A 15,432-nucleotide genomic window follows, 5' to 3' on the forward strand; every position below is an offset into this window, starting at 1 on the left:
CTATCAACCTGCAAATCCCAGTATGGGACTGAGCAATGGAAGGGACTGTGCCAGGGTAAGAGGTCTCAAAACCTAGAGTGATAATTGTGGCCCTTGTGATACCTCCCTAATGGGGGCAGACTGGAAAGGGCAGGTTAGGAGAGTAAGGAAAGTGAAAGACCTTTGTTTCCACACACCACCCGTGGAAAGGTACAGAAGGTATCGTTATACTGTTCTGTTATCTTTATTATGAGAAATTCAATACAACATCTTAGTTATAGGCTGTGTGTCTATGTGTAGTTTCAATGCACAAATATACGTAAGAGGATGAGTATTTGTATATGTATATTCTATATCCCTCTGCATATAAGAATATCAGTTTCATTACTATTTCCCATTCTGCTAGCTGACATGAAAATTTTGTAGCTTTGTTTTGATCAGCCTGAAGTGATGACTAAGTTGCGAATGGTAACTTCTCAACCATCTCTCTGGGCTGTCGATTTAATCAGTTAAACTGATTTTAGTCAAGAGAACCAGTCTGATACAAATCTATATGAATATGACACATATATAAGAATGATACAAACATCAGTGTGCAATTATAGCCTTAGAAATGTGCAATATTTTAGATACAGCTCTCGAGCCTTAAATTCTCTTTCCATAGGAAGTTACAAAGATACAGGAGAGAGAGACTAGCCCAATCTATCTTGCATGCTGTTCATCCTTAAAAGCAACTGCCAAGGAACTCCCAACAGGGACTTTAGCTTCATAAGACTTATGGAACAGAATTCTTTCTACATACAGTAAAGTGGACAGATATGAGATACTTGCAAGTGTGTGACTGTACCCCTCAAGATCTGACATTCAGACTATAAACATCACATCCAAGCTGTATTGCAGCAGGGAGGAGAAATGATTTTAATATTTTAAAAATACTTCTTAGAGATTTCCATCCACTGCTGTCAAATCATACTAAAAATGACCAGAGTGCCAAGCTAGTCTTTTTGCACACATCCAAATAATTCAGATCATATATATTCATATAGTCCTCATGCCAGTAATTAATAAATCCTACCTGCTTCCCTCTTCTTTCCCCAAGAAAGTATAACTACCATTTCAGCAGGTGTGATACCAAGTGAAATCGGACAGATGATGTGTTCAGTGTGATACAAAGCTGTAAATCTAAAACCACTACACTGTTGTCTTTACTGTCTCTGGAAGGACCTGTATATAATTTGAACTTTGGCTAGCTGCTGCATCTTGCATAATTTTGAAGTGCTTTTGTCTTGCTAATAATCTCATTTTTTTGGCTGTGCTTGCTTTGGCTTGCTTCCTTCTGCACACTGGCACACTGGCACCAGGCAGGAAAGTTAATCTAAGGGCCAGCTGTGAGCTCTTCTCTCACTGTACCATATGATGCTCCTTTGATTTCAATGGACAGATTTCATGCTTGCTAGGAGAAAGTATTAACTTACAGTTAAAAGTTTAAAGTTATTTTTCTCTCCTCTTTTTAAGAGGCCATGGAAACATGTAAATTTGTCAAATCCTGGGGACTTGCTAGTTCCAGTATCAACTCAGCACTTTCCAGGATCTGACTCCAAAGATTACAAATTCCAAATAAAAACAACATTGTAGCAGCAAAGATAAAAGACTCTAATACTTTAAGATAAATGGGATATAGACGATGTTTTCTTTCTTTTTTTTTTTGTTTGTTTGTTTGTTTTTAATGGCAAGAAAGTTATCTTAATGGTGAAACCTTTGCTGAATTCAACACAAACATACAAGCTATAAAACCATACTGGTGATTAAACAGAAATTATTTAGATTTTTTTGCATTCGTTTTACATCTTGATTCTTGTGGATGATTTTTTGTGTTAACCATAAAACAGTATCTTAACTTTAACTCCCTCAGTTACATCGATTATTTAGGTTTTGACCTAATTTTAGTATTAAAGAGCTTCCCAAACTAAAATTACCAGGAGAAAGAAAACTAATTTTTTTTTCCTCAAACCATTTCTGCATTTTTCTTCCTCCTCTGTACATCCCACTCACCAAGATCCTAGAACTAACAGATAGCTATGTAAATTTAAATCTGAATTGATGAGAAACAGTGCTAAATGTATTATGTTGTACCAGCGCTTAAAAAACTTCTGGGCTTTTATTTACATGCCACCCTTGTTCTCTTAAATGTATAGAATATTTTAATAATTTTTCTTCAAGTCTTCACTGATCAAATTTGAATAAATACCTCTGGCATGTTGTCTTTTGGTATAAAGTTCCAAGTTGAAACTGAAGCACTTGCATAGAAAATAACAGGATGAAGACACCGATATAAGGTAAACAAGTTCTGTTGGTTTGCTATCAGCATCCCCTAGCGGTGATATTCATTATTTTCTTGTCAGACTTACACGGAGGAAATAATTTGATAATTTGTTTACATGGATTAGAAGATCAAAAAACTGGTGATACTTTGAAAGACAGTCTGTGGGAAAAGAAAAAGTATTTGCAGGTCTTTCCTGTTAGATTTTCAACATTATTTTACAGTTGAAAAAATGAAGAAACTGACAAAACCCCAATGTGTTTAATCATGTGTCTGGTTTGTGTAATGAATGTTGGTAGGGAAATTAAAATATAAACATAAGAATTTCAAAACAGCCTCATTTTCGATTCTCGGATATGAACCCCTTAGTATTATTGTTTGTTTTCATGACATTGCAGCAGAAAGTTAAATACAAAAATGAGTTAAACTGAAAATCTGTGTCAAAGATGAACTTTTACAAAGCTATATTGACATTGTTCTCCTGTGCATTTCCATTTTACTTCATTTAAATTTTAGTGTAATAAAACATTTTAGACAATGAAGTCTAAAACAATTGATAATTTAATCTTAATTTGTTATATAACACATTAAAGCACTTAAAAAAAGACTTGAGTGACTCAGGAGGCTAATTCCTCTGTTTTTCGGGCTTTTTTGCTGAACCTAGTTTATATTTTATCAAAATGGATTCTTGTGTTGAAAATAGGCAGTGCATGCTTAAACCTGCAACATAATTTAGGCAGTCCAAAATCTAAACCAATTAGTATGATTCTCTGTTCCTTTCATCTGACCAAAGGAAGATGTTGGAAAGGAAAGGAAAGGAAAGGAAAGGAAAGGAAAGGAAGGGAAGGGAAGGGAAGGGAAGGGAAGGGAAGGGAAGGGAAGGGAAGGGAAGGGAAGGGAAGGGAAGGAAAGGAAAGGAAAGGAAAGGAAAGGAAAGGAAAGGAAAGGAAAGGAAAGGAAAGGAAAGGAAAGGAAAGGAAAGGAAAGGAAAGGAAAGGAAAGGAAAGGAAAGGAAAGGAAAGGAAAGGAAAGGAAAGGAAAGGAGAAGAGAAAGAAGAGAATGAAAAAGAAAAGAAAATTATTCTATTAATTGGGGTAAATTAAAATGAAGTTAAAATAGTTGGTCTCTATGGCTACTGTGTATGCCATGTTACAGTTTGATAGGGTCTATAACACCAACAATTTCTCTACTCTCCACCAAAAGACATGTGGCTATGTGTACCAGCTTTGATGGGTACCAGGGTAGCTGTGGGCCTTGTGTGTTCCCCGACATATCCAATTTTTATGTATGTGAGTGTTTCGTAGACTTCCCATGGAGAACTAGAGGCCTGTATGGGAGGGACTACCCACTCGGGTGTCCTGTGAAGTTTCTGTGCCTGCCAAATGGTAAAGCTTGCAACAGCAGTCCAGTGTCAGCAAGGGTGTACCCTGGGATCTCATTATAGTCTCAGAATTCTGCATTTTTCACCCCATTCCATGTGCTTTCCTCCTCTACTCTAAGCAGACTATTTTAAACTTTAGTAAGGTAATGGGGAGAGTTGAAATGGAGCTGGTGTATATAAGAGTTCTTATACTAGTGCAGAAGAGACTGAATTTTCAAAGGCTGCATTTCTTACTATGTGTTTGGAACTCTGAACAGCTCCCCTTTCTTTCCCCTTTGCTGACATCCCCTCTGGGGATGCAATCTGCAGGTTTTGTCAGCTTCAATATGGAGTGGTGCATTTAAACACTTCCTGACAATTTTGAGTCGAGTAAATGCCAACCCACTCTACTGACATCTATTTTACTCTTCTGAGTTAAGAAGGATTGACAACCTTATTGTGTGCCGTTGTCATTTATTTTAATATATTTTAAATATTTTTTTTTTTTTAATTTCTCTTGTTATTATTAGTAGATCAAAACTCACCAGCCCTAAAGGAGTCAAGAAGGCATTTCAGGCTACATATAAACAGTGTCAAAATGGAGACAGATGCCACTAGAGAAGTGATGAAGAAAAGGAATGGGATGGGAAGGAGGAATTTGAATTCCAGCTTTTGACAAGGATCTTATCTATTGATTGATACTGTGCAATCTATCTTTAAGACCTTAAGACATTTGGTATTTTTTTTTTTTTTTTTTTACTTTTCACAACACAAAGAAGACTCAGTTTGTTTGTCACTTTTAGCATTCACTCCCCTTTTACTGTCCCAGCATTCACAATCATTATATTAGGAAAGTTAGAAGGTATGTCTCTGAAGTCTCTTTTTAGTATGGTCTTGTGCTCCATGAATGTCTACCCATTTTTGTGTGTGATGACACTATCTCATTACCCTGTCTCCTGTTTTCCATAAGTTAACACCTACTGAGTGAATAAGTATTTTGTTTGTTTTCAGTCAGTTTCCTACTAGTGTTTCAACAAGTGCTACCTGGTTCTCTAATTGCAGAATTTGGTGAAAAATGGTTTTGTGTTCAGATTTTCCATGGCCTTCATGATTCTGTAAGGCCTCTTCAGCTGGGACTTAAAAGTCCCAGCCTTCCTCATTTACCCTCATAAACTATCCCTCTAGTCACTTGACCTTCTCTACATCTTCTCTAGCTATGCCTCCTTCCTCAGATGCAGAGACCAGAACTGGGCATAGTAGCTCCAAAGCAGGCATGACAAAGTTTCTTAAAATGGGACAGTGATGTCTTCTGTCCTGCTCTCAACATCTTTCTGTTGATGTCCAAAATTTTATTGCCTTTTTTTGGGCTACTGTTGCACAATGGTCTCAGAGAACTGCAAGTGATGACTCTCAAATTCTTCTAAATTATAATTGCATTTTTATGAGTTCAGGACTGCATATGACAACTTTAGGGTAGTTTTCCTTAACCAGAGCCTTCTTTGCTTGCTCATCTGCTACCTTTTTACCCACTTACAAAATTTGTTAAGACTTTTTGGCATTCCTGGTGAATGACTTGGCTTTTGACCGCCCGGAAGAGAGGAATTGGCTGCAGGCTTGCAGAGTTCACAGTACAATGAACTTCAGATCATTGATAAAGAAGCAAAATGAAACTGAGTCAGTCTCTGGGGAACATGACTGTTGACTCCTCTTGATCCTGAGAACTGTTCATTAAGCCTTGTTGTTTGATTCATATTTTTTAAGCTGTGAAAGATTTTTTTTTTCCTTCAGTCCTGTGACAGCTGTTTAATAATAAAAGGCTTTAAAAAAATTCGTACAAAGTATGTCTGCTGGATTTTTTTTTTTTTATCCACATGCCTATTGATACACAAAAAGGAACTCTTGAACGCCAATGAGTCAGCGTTTCCTTGCACAAAAATCCATGTTGGCTTTCCTCAGAGATTCTTTATTTACATACTTGCCACTGTTTAAGAACAAATGGCAGTGTGGAGGTTAGATGGATTTGGATACCAAAACGCCTTAATCACAGATATATGCAATTTTATGAGTTACATGACTTTCCTGAGTTTTGGGAGAGATGGTGCAGTTAAGAAGAAGGGTCAGGCAAGTCAGTGCAGCATTCCCAGCTGTGTGATACGCAGTCCAGGAGGGGTCCCTGGTTGTCTCTTTGAGTCCCTCTCAGGATCCTCCTCCTCAGACCTAAATAGACTCCCCTTTCATAAAACACTGTGATCTCTCCCCACATAACCTTGGGGTTTCTACCCCATGCACCATGAGTCACCCTCACCCCATCAGTTATTTGATCTGCAGGCAATACCTGACTGGCATTACCCTTTCAAATCTGTGTCCTGTGCCTGCCTGTGGCCATGGAAATGACTGCTTGCAGCACTGTGGTGGCTGACTGCATGGGAGCTGCGATAGTTTATTCTACCAGTGCTGGGTGTACTCTTCTTCACAGACGAGTTCAGTAGGCAATCAGTGCAGTCCGCTTGCTTCATGTAGGGGTGGCGGTGCAATGACAGGGACTCTTCTCTGGATATCCAGGGTGGTATTAGCAATCAGGACACCAATGAAAGAGCTTGAACTGTCCCTTGTGTTTCAGGTGCTGCTTAGAGTCCTCCATAGGTGACAAGGATTTCTTTCTGTTGGGAGATAGGATCAAACGTGCTGGGCCAATGCACCCAAATGGTGCAACAAACATGGGAACAGTTATCACAGAGATTTCCCACAACTAGCTTATTTTTTAATGATGCGGAGCTGGAGGGTTTAAATAGTGGTCTGTATTTAATATAACTGTAATAGTACTTCCTTCTCATCTTCCCAAAAATGAAATATCAAGCTCCTCAGGAATAGAGAACTCTTGGCAATGTGGCTTTGACAGGTGTTGCTAGAAAAGAGTGGGCCAAATTGGGAAAAACAACACATGAAAACACTAAGACAGAAGGGCATCCCGAAATATGTCAGTTATCACTCTTGATTACTTTTGATTGATGGTGGCTAAAAGAAGCTCATAGCTATGAGCAAGAAAAGATTCTTTCCTAGACTGATGTCTGCTATCTTCAAGAAGGCAGGCTATTGTAATTTTCTGAGGTGCAGGAAGGGGAAATCTAAATGCTTTTGCATTCAATATCTAACCAATTTATCTTTCAAATTGAAATTATCTACAAGACTAAATTTTGTCTAGAAATGTAGATTGAAAAAAGGTAAGAACTAAACTGAAGATAGCTGTTCCTCACTGAATGCTGTTTATATCGGAATTAAGCTGAAGAGACAAAATGTGAGAGAAAAGCAGAAAAAAACAGGATTTTTTTTCTGGATTCCTTTTCCTAAACATCTGAATTTAGGAAAATGGAAGTAGATAGAAACTCAGCTAGTGGTATGGTGAAGGAGCACATCTCACTTCTAGGTGTTATCTGGTGTTTCAGTCTCCACCACTGCCAAGCGACAGCTAGACTTCTTAGCTAATCATTCACAGGCAGCTGTGTAGAAGAAAAAAAAAGGTTTGCATTACTCCAGTCACCTTCATTTTCCCATGCTGTACTTCTTAGCTGGACTACTTAATGTACTGTCGTGCAAAGAATAATTGTGGGCACACTAGAACAGAACTGGAATTTTAATTTGAATTTTATTTTGATGTGACTACAGAGAGTTACTGTCACCACACTGGTCTGCACAAATAACACATTTCTCCATCTGGTTGCCTAACAGGAAATAAAGAAAAGTAAAATCCAAACATTGCAGGGGAGCTATACGGTCACTTTTAGTCTAAACAAACTCTCAGTTCCTTCAAGTTCTCAACTCCATTTTTAGCATAAAGTAAAAAAAGCAATTAAGAGCAATGTTTGTATCAGTAGTAGTATTTCATAGAATCAATAGGAAGGTTTGGATTGGAAGGGACCTTAAAGATCATCTTGCTGAAATGCCCTTGCTCCCTGGGCAGGGGCACCTTCCACCAGACCAGGTTGTTCAAAGCCCCATCCAACCTGGCCTTGAACACTGTTAGTAATGCGGCATTCACAGCTTCTCTGGGCAGCCTGTTCCAGTGCCTTGCCACCCTCATGGTGAAGAATTTCTTTTCTATATCTAATCTAAATCTATCCTCTCTCAGTTTAAAGACATTAACCCTTGTCCTATCACTACATGCCCTTGTAGAAAGTCCCTCTCCAGTTTTCTTGTAGGTCCCCTTTAGGTACTAGAAAGCTGCAGTAAGTTCATCCCAGAGCCTTCTCTTCTCTAGTCTGAACAACCCCAATTTTCCCAGCCTGTTTTCATAGGAGAGGTGATCCAGCCCTCTGAGAGGATCACATCCCTTGAACTGTTGGTCGTGCTGCTTTTGATGCAGCCCAGGGTATGGTTGGCTTTCTGGGCTGCAAACGCATATTGCTGGGTCACGTTGAGCTTCTCATTAACCAACACTCTCAGGTGTTTTTTTTCAGGGTTGCTCTCTGTCCATTCTCCCCCAGCCTATGTTGATGTCAAGGGTTGCCCCAACCCTGCTGCAGGAATCTGTCTTTGTCCTTCTTGAACTGCACAAGGATCCCACAGGACCACCTCTCAAGCCTGTGAAGGTCCCTCTGGATGGCATCCCTTTCCTCCTGTGTGTCAACCACATCACACAGCTTGGTGTTGTTGGCAGACTTACTGAAGGTACACTCAATCCCACTGTCCATGTGTCTGACAAAGATGTTAAGCAACACCAGTCCCAATACTGACCCCTGAGGAACGCCACTCATCACTGGTCTCCACTTACATATCGAGCCATTGACTGCAATTCTTTGAGGGTGACCATCCAGCAGTTCCTTATTTACCAAATGGCCCATCCATTGAATCCATGTTTCTCCAATTTAGAGACAAGGATATCGTGCAAGACAGTGTTAAATGCTTTGCACAAGTCCAGGTAGATTATCTCAGTTGGTCTTCCCTTATCCACCAATGCTGTAACCTCATCATAGAAAGCTGCTAAATTTGTCAGGCACAACTTACCCTCAGTGAAGCCATGATGACTGTCACCAATCACTTCCTTATTTTCCATGTTCCTTAGGATAGTTTCCAGGAGGATCTGCTCCAGGATCTTGATGGGCACAGAGGTGAGACTGACTGGCCCACAGTTCCTTGACTGTTCTTCTTTCCTTTCTAAAAATGGAGATTATGTTTCCCCTTTTCCAGTCAGTGGGAGATTCACCAGACTGTCACAACTTCTCAAATATTATAGATAATGGCTTAGTGACTTCATCTGCCAGTTCCCTCAGGACCCACAGATGCATCTCATTTGGTTCCATGGACATGTGCACCTTCAGGTTCCTGCGATGATCTCAAACCTGATCTTCTCCTATAGCGAGTGTTTCTTCATACTCCCAGGCCCTGCTTTTCCTTCCTGCAACTTGGGCGGTGTGTCCAGTGCACTTGCCAGTGAAGACTGAGGAAAATAAGTCTATGAGTACCTCAACCTTCTCCATACCCTGGGTAATCAGGTCTCCTGTTTCCTTCCAGAGAGAGCCCATATTTTCCCTAGTCTTTCTTCTATCACCAAAATATCTATAGAATCTTTTCTTGTTGCCCTTGATGTCCCTGACCAGATGCAATTGTATCAGGGCTTTATCTTTCCTAACCTGAGACCTGGCTGCTCAGGCAATTTCTCTGTATTCCTTCCAGGCTACCCATACTTACTTCCACCCTCTGTAGGCTTCCTTTGTGTGTCTGAGTTTGTCCAGGAGTTCCTTGTTCATCCATGCAGGCCCCCTGGTATTTTTGACTGACTTCCTCTTTGCTGAGATGCACCACTCCTGAGCTTGGAGGGGGTGATCCTTGAATATTAACCAGCTTTCTTGGGCTCTTCTTCCCTCCAGGGCTTTATCCCATGGTATTCTACAAAGCAGATCCCTGAAGACGACGAAGTCTTCTCTTCTGAAGTCTAGGGTAGTGAGCTTGCTGTGTGCTCTCCTCATTGACATAAGAATCTTGAACTCTGCCATTTCATGGTCACTTCAACCAAGGTTTCCCTTGAGCTTCACATTCCCCACTGGCCCTCCTTGTTGGCTCTTCTGTCATTTGGAAAAGGAAGTTAGCAGTAACATATTCCAGGAACCTCCTGGTTTGCTTATGCTTTGCTTTATTGTGCCTCCAACAGATATTGGGGTGGTTGAAGTCCCACATGAGGACTAGGACTTGTGAACTTGAGGCTGGTCCTATCTGTCTGTAGAGGGCCTCATCTGCTTGGTCTTCCTGATCGTGTGACCTGTAGCAGACCTCCGCTACAATGTCACCTCTTCCCTGTCCCTGCCCTCCCTTTAATCCGGACCCCTAAGCTCTCAGTCTCCTTCTCATCCACCACCAGAGTTCTACACACTCCAGACAGTCATTGACACAGAGGGTGATAGCCCCTCACTGTCTCTCCTGCCTGTCCTTCCCAAAGAGCCTATATTGTTCCATTCCAACACTCCAGTCATAGGAGCCATCCCACCACATCTTGGTGATGCCGGTAAGATCATAGCCTTGTAGGCACGTGCTCATCTCTAACTCCTCGTTTATTCCCTATGCTATCTGTATTTGCATAGAGACATTTAAGTTGGGCCTTTGATGAAGCTGACTCACTGTCTGGAGTGGCTGGAATTCCTTTGTGTTGCTCTTCAGGATCTCTTCTGCTCACCTGTGAGCCTTCTCCAGGCTCTGGGTGTTGATTGCTGGAACTGGCATCACACTGGTAAGAGTGGGATGGATTGAGGTTCCCTTCCCATGGCAATTTAAGTTTCAATTTCTTTCAACAGAAGAACTCCTCTGACAATAGAATTGACAGAGTCACATACAAAGTGGCTTTTAGCAAGTAATGATTGTAGTTTGTTAAAATCTTTGTTGAATGTTTTAAAACAATGCTGTTACTGCAGGAAAATACAAATTGAGAACTCTCTACCTGGAAACACAGAAAATCAAACTGGTAAACGAATAGGTTTTAGTTCTGTAATGAAAGAGTTCCAACCTCAAATTTTGAGTTTAAATCAATATAACCTTAACCTGCAGAAATGGAAAACTGTGAAGAACAAGCATTGTACCAACTTTGAAAGTAGGACAGGAACTAAATGTAGAATTCAACATGATATGATATTTCTTAAAGGTAAAATTGTAGTCATGCTGAGATGTATGATTGACAGTGGAAAATATCTTTGGACTACTGAAAGATCAATTTTAATTGGAAGTTAGGTTCAATGTAGGAAAGTAACTTCTGGTAACCAAAAAATTATACCTGAAACAAGATTCTAAGGGTTGAGGTGACCTTAAAAACTCTCCTAATCCATCTGGCTACTCTTAGGCAGGATCAACTATAGCTAACCCATTTCTAATACATTTAAAGTGCTCTTGGAATTCCAGTGACAGAAAATTCAATTTGCCATCACTTACTACTTTCCAAATATTATTATTATTCTTAACTGAAAAAAATTACGGCATTCTTGTCTTTCCTTACTTGCAATGGAAACGTGCTTGTTCTTGTTCTGTCCTTCTCAGATACGGAGAGTAGTTCATTCTTTTTTTTTTTTTTTTTGCAGTTACTTCATGAAGAATAGAAAACCATTGCCATAAACTTGCTCTGTGTTTCCTTCTACGAACTTTTTTTTTTTTTCCTGTAGAACAAATGCTTTTTAGACATTGTTGTTACACTTCTTTAAATTGCTTTCTATTTTTATTGTAGTATTGTACTTAATCTGAACACAGTACCTCAGAAGAGGTTTTGTTTATGAATAGAGCAGAAATTTCACTTCCTGTGTCCTATGAAGTTTTATATATATATATATTTTTTTTTTTTTCTTTCCAAGAGCATATTATTGGTTATATCTCAATTTACTGCTTGAGAAAATCATTACTCTAGGGTCTTAACCCCTTTTTTTTCTAGATATGTCCTCTGATGGGACTTGCTGCATCTCTCATCTGGTTTGTATATGTGGCTTTTATGCTACATTTGAGCCAGCAACATACAGCAACTGGCAATGCTGAGGGAGTCACTCATCTGTGATGATGCAAGTTCTGCAACAAATGCCTTGTTCTTACAGGACTCTCAGCCAGTAGTTTTGTTTTCATAGAAGCACACTGCCTACAGATCCTTCTGATTTCACTGCCTCAGCACTCTAAAAATCAAGACACGAGTCAAACGTGGATCATTAACCACAAGTCTCCTAGAGTGATCCTTTCAAAAGCTGCAGCGTCACTGAGCATAACTCCTATTGAAAATTCCTGTAAAATCTCAAAGCTATGACTACCAGTCATTGCTACAGCAAAATTAAAAAACTGTTTCAATTTTTCTCCTTTTCAGTTAGTGCCAATTTGATTCTAATGAAACTGAGACATTCACACATGACTTAAGAGTTACTAATAGACACGTTTTCTCAACACTTATGAATCTGTGACCACCCCATCAACACTTACCTACTCCTCTCCTGAACCAGTCCTGACTACAGATCAACTGATAGAGGTAGGCCCTTTTTGTGACAGTTTGAACAAATATGCATTGAAATAAGAAAGATCTATCAAAGAGGTAATTTTCATAAGGTGTTTTGGACAGTAGAGAAAATATTAAGAGGCTCTGAGTATGCTTGTGGGTAAAGAAGTCAGACTCTGGAATAGGCACGACACGACTACTGGTTTTGATTATTATTATTATTTTTTAATATTTGGAAAATATGTTTAGAAAGAGATTATATTCTTCAAAGATTTCTGGAATCCTTGAAAGAAAAACCTTACTGGGATGCCTGTGAGCAATACACTTTGTAAACCTGGGCTTTATCTTTCCTCAAGTCTCTTGTAACAAGCTTAAGATGCACTGATGTCTACAAAAAAACTGACAACAGATCAAGCTCCCAGCATGCCGAGATTCTTGCCTGTCATGCTGCCCAATACTGTCTCATTGTTTTTCCCTAATCTGTCTGTATTGATCCACTGTGTCTTGTCTTATATGCAGATACTGGGCTCAGTGGGACAGGAATTGAGTTGCTATGTTATATCTGTACTTGGGATGTTCCATGAAAAAGATCGATAGATGCTTCAGCCAAACGAATTACAGAAATTCTGTTGCCTGTTTTCTGTAGTTCTACTGTGTAGCCAATGTACTGCCAAATCGATCTTAATCAAAAATGCTTTCAGCATGAGAGACTCACGCAGTTACTTGCGCAGGAGCATATAATCTTTCACAATAATCTTATTTGCACCTACTGCAATTTGTTACAATTGAGCAAGGCAATGTATTAGCAAGACCCAGAGCATCTCGGTTTAACTCTGAGTTTGGCTCTGTTTCAGCTGAGGGATGGACCAGGAAGCCTCAGGAGGATCCTTCTACTCCAAATTAATGTAAGAGTCTATGGTTTTTTAAAAATTTTCAAATAATTCCTCATTTTTGTTCAGAGAAATTTTGCACAGTGGGTTGATATGTTCTCATTTTCTAGGCAAAGATGTATTGGTGGTTGGAAGGGTTGCATCACTATTTTGTCTCTTTTCTGCTAGAAGAAGTGGCATAGTTGTCTAATCTTATGGTTTTAAAGATACGAAGCTCCTCAACGCCGGATCCTTTCAGGACTGACTCAGCCCTTCACTCTTCTGAGAAAAGTAAACTGCAGTTTTCTGTACGTGTGTTTTTTTAGCTGTCTCCTTAGAACCCCAATGTTTTAACCACTTGGACACTGTACCCCTCTTTCACTCCATCCTACTACTGCATGCCTTTCTGTATACAGGTTTTATAGCTAAGCGTCAGCACTGGTCCAGCAATACATGCTTCTCAAAACATATAGAAAAAACCCCAAACCCTCTTGAATGGATTAATTCGGTAGCATGCTTGAGTAAGTGGGTTAAACAAAAACATGCTAGTTTAAATTTGAAGCTTTAGAAGAAAGGTAAAAAGCAACAGTGACTGACTTTAAAATAATCCATTTCTTAACAATCATTTATCAGGCAAAATGTCAGAAAAGATTAAAATAAAGAACTTTGACTCTTCTGTGCACGATTTTTTAGGCTCTTAAAGTCCAAGCTTATTCTGCCTGTCAGGAGTACAACTAATGAAGGGTTTTTTGAGAACTTTTGCTGTGTTCCTTGGGATTATAAAAGAAGAATGAAAAATGAACATTTTTCTTGCTCCAGTAGTGATCTTCAGACATTCCTAAAATGCCTTAGCTCAAGCTGCTTTACAGCCATTTCACAAATTTGACTTGGCAAAAATATTAATGATTTGACCTTCATTTCAAGTTTACTTTGTGCTCACAAGAGCCATGGGTAGTGATGAGGAATATTATTCCGTTGCTAGTGGCAATTAGGTTGCTTGGTAGCCATAGTACTGCTTACCAGGGGGAAATCCTGCCTAGCTATCAGTAAATTTCATTCAGAACATTTACATTTATGGACTCTATTTCTTGCACCCTCTGTGATCCTCCTTTTGTTCTCAGCAAGTCCTTTAAGTACTACCACTGGGTCAAAAATCTGCATAGTTTGTAGTAGTAAATAGCAAATATAACATCCTTTTCATGAAAACTAAACTAAACATGTACATAGAACAAAACCGCCCATACTGCAGGATATAAAACAATGACATAGTCACCTCATGGCAGCATAATTACTATGTACACATACACAGGCAGGTCACAAGAAGAGCCAGAGGCCATGAATGCATTGCAAAGAGCAAGTTTTATTTTAGTTACCTCTCTACTGGGGGATCTCCGAAGTAGTGCCTAAACTCCCAGGCAGGGGTGACAGAGGCGGGGATGGAAGTGTTGGTCAGTTCAGCCCTGCTGGAAGATCGTTGAGCCCGCTGAGCTCACCTGCATTTCAAGGCTTCAGGCAAGTGCAGCCTCCCGCTCTTTCTCGCAACAAAACAGGAATCTCAGACATAGTGATAAGGTGTCCTAGAGTTTCTCACAGATCTATGTTATCTAACACAGAGTTTCTGCTCATCAAGCACACAAGGTCAGTAAAACAATTAGTGTGATGTATGTGCTTTTTCTACAGACAGGTGCAAGTCACTTGAGTGTATTTACATTTAACTAATCTCCTCACCAAATTTTCCGCTATATTCCCATACAATTACCACTCAGAAGGATGTACATATTCCTTTAAATCCCTTAAGACTAGCCACTCTGAAAGAAGAAATGGACATTAAAATACATGGAATAAACAGATTGGTGTTTTAAAATGGTCTGGCGATTTCTAGTTCTCAAAATAGTAAAAAGACCTCTCAAAGTGAGAAAATTATACGCCGCGTTTTCTGCACACTAGCAGAAAAGTCTCAGGAAGAGGCAGAGTGTCTTGGCTAAGTTACTATAAAAGATTCTGCAGCTGTCATTTTCCATTCTTTTGTAGAATTTAATTAAAAAAATAAATGTTCCTAGTCTCTGTTACATACAGATCGGTTTGCTTTGGTAGCAACAGCATGAATGCAACTGGTTGCTGTGAGGAGCACTTATGTGTGTCGGGCTCTTTTCCTGGCTGAAGCCCTCTCAAGCTGTGTCTTATCAGCATGTGGTGTTCCTACATGAAGACATTTTGCAGTATCAGACTCTGCAAGGTGCAGAATATACTGGTGAAAGATTGAGTTTTTCTCTTTATTTTATAATGTGTGTCTGCACATACATATCTATATTTGTAGCTGTATCCTTATCTATATATCTTCATCTCTCTCTCTCTCCATATGTATGCATATGTATTATGTATATACATTTTTATAAATATTCATAGATGTACACTGCAGATACACATATATAGATATATATTTAAAGGCTTTAGAGGTGG

The sequence above is a fragment of the Patagioenas fasciata genome, chromosome 2, assembly GCF_037038585.1.
Source record: "Patagioenas fasciata isolate bPatFas1 chromosome 2, bPatFas1.hap1, whole genome shotgun sequence".
Taxonomy (NCBI): domain Eukaryota; kingdom Metazoa; phylum Chordata; class Aves; order Columbiformes; family Columbidae; genus Patagioenas; species Patagioenas fasciata.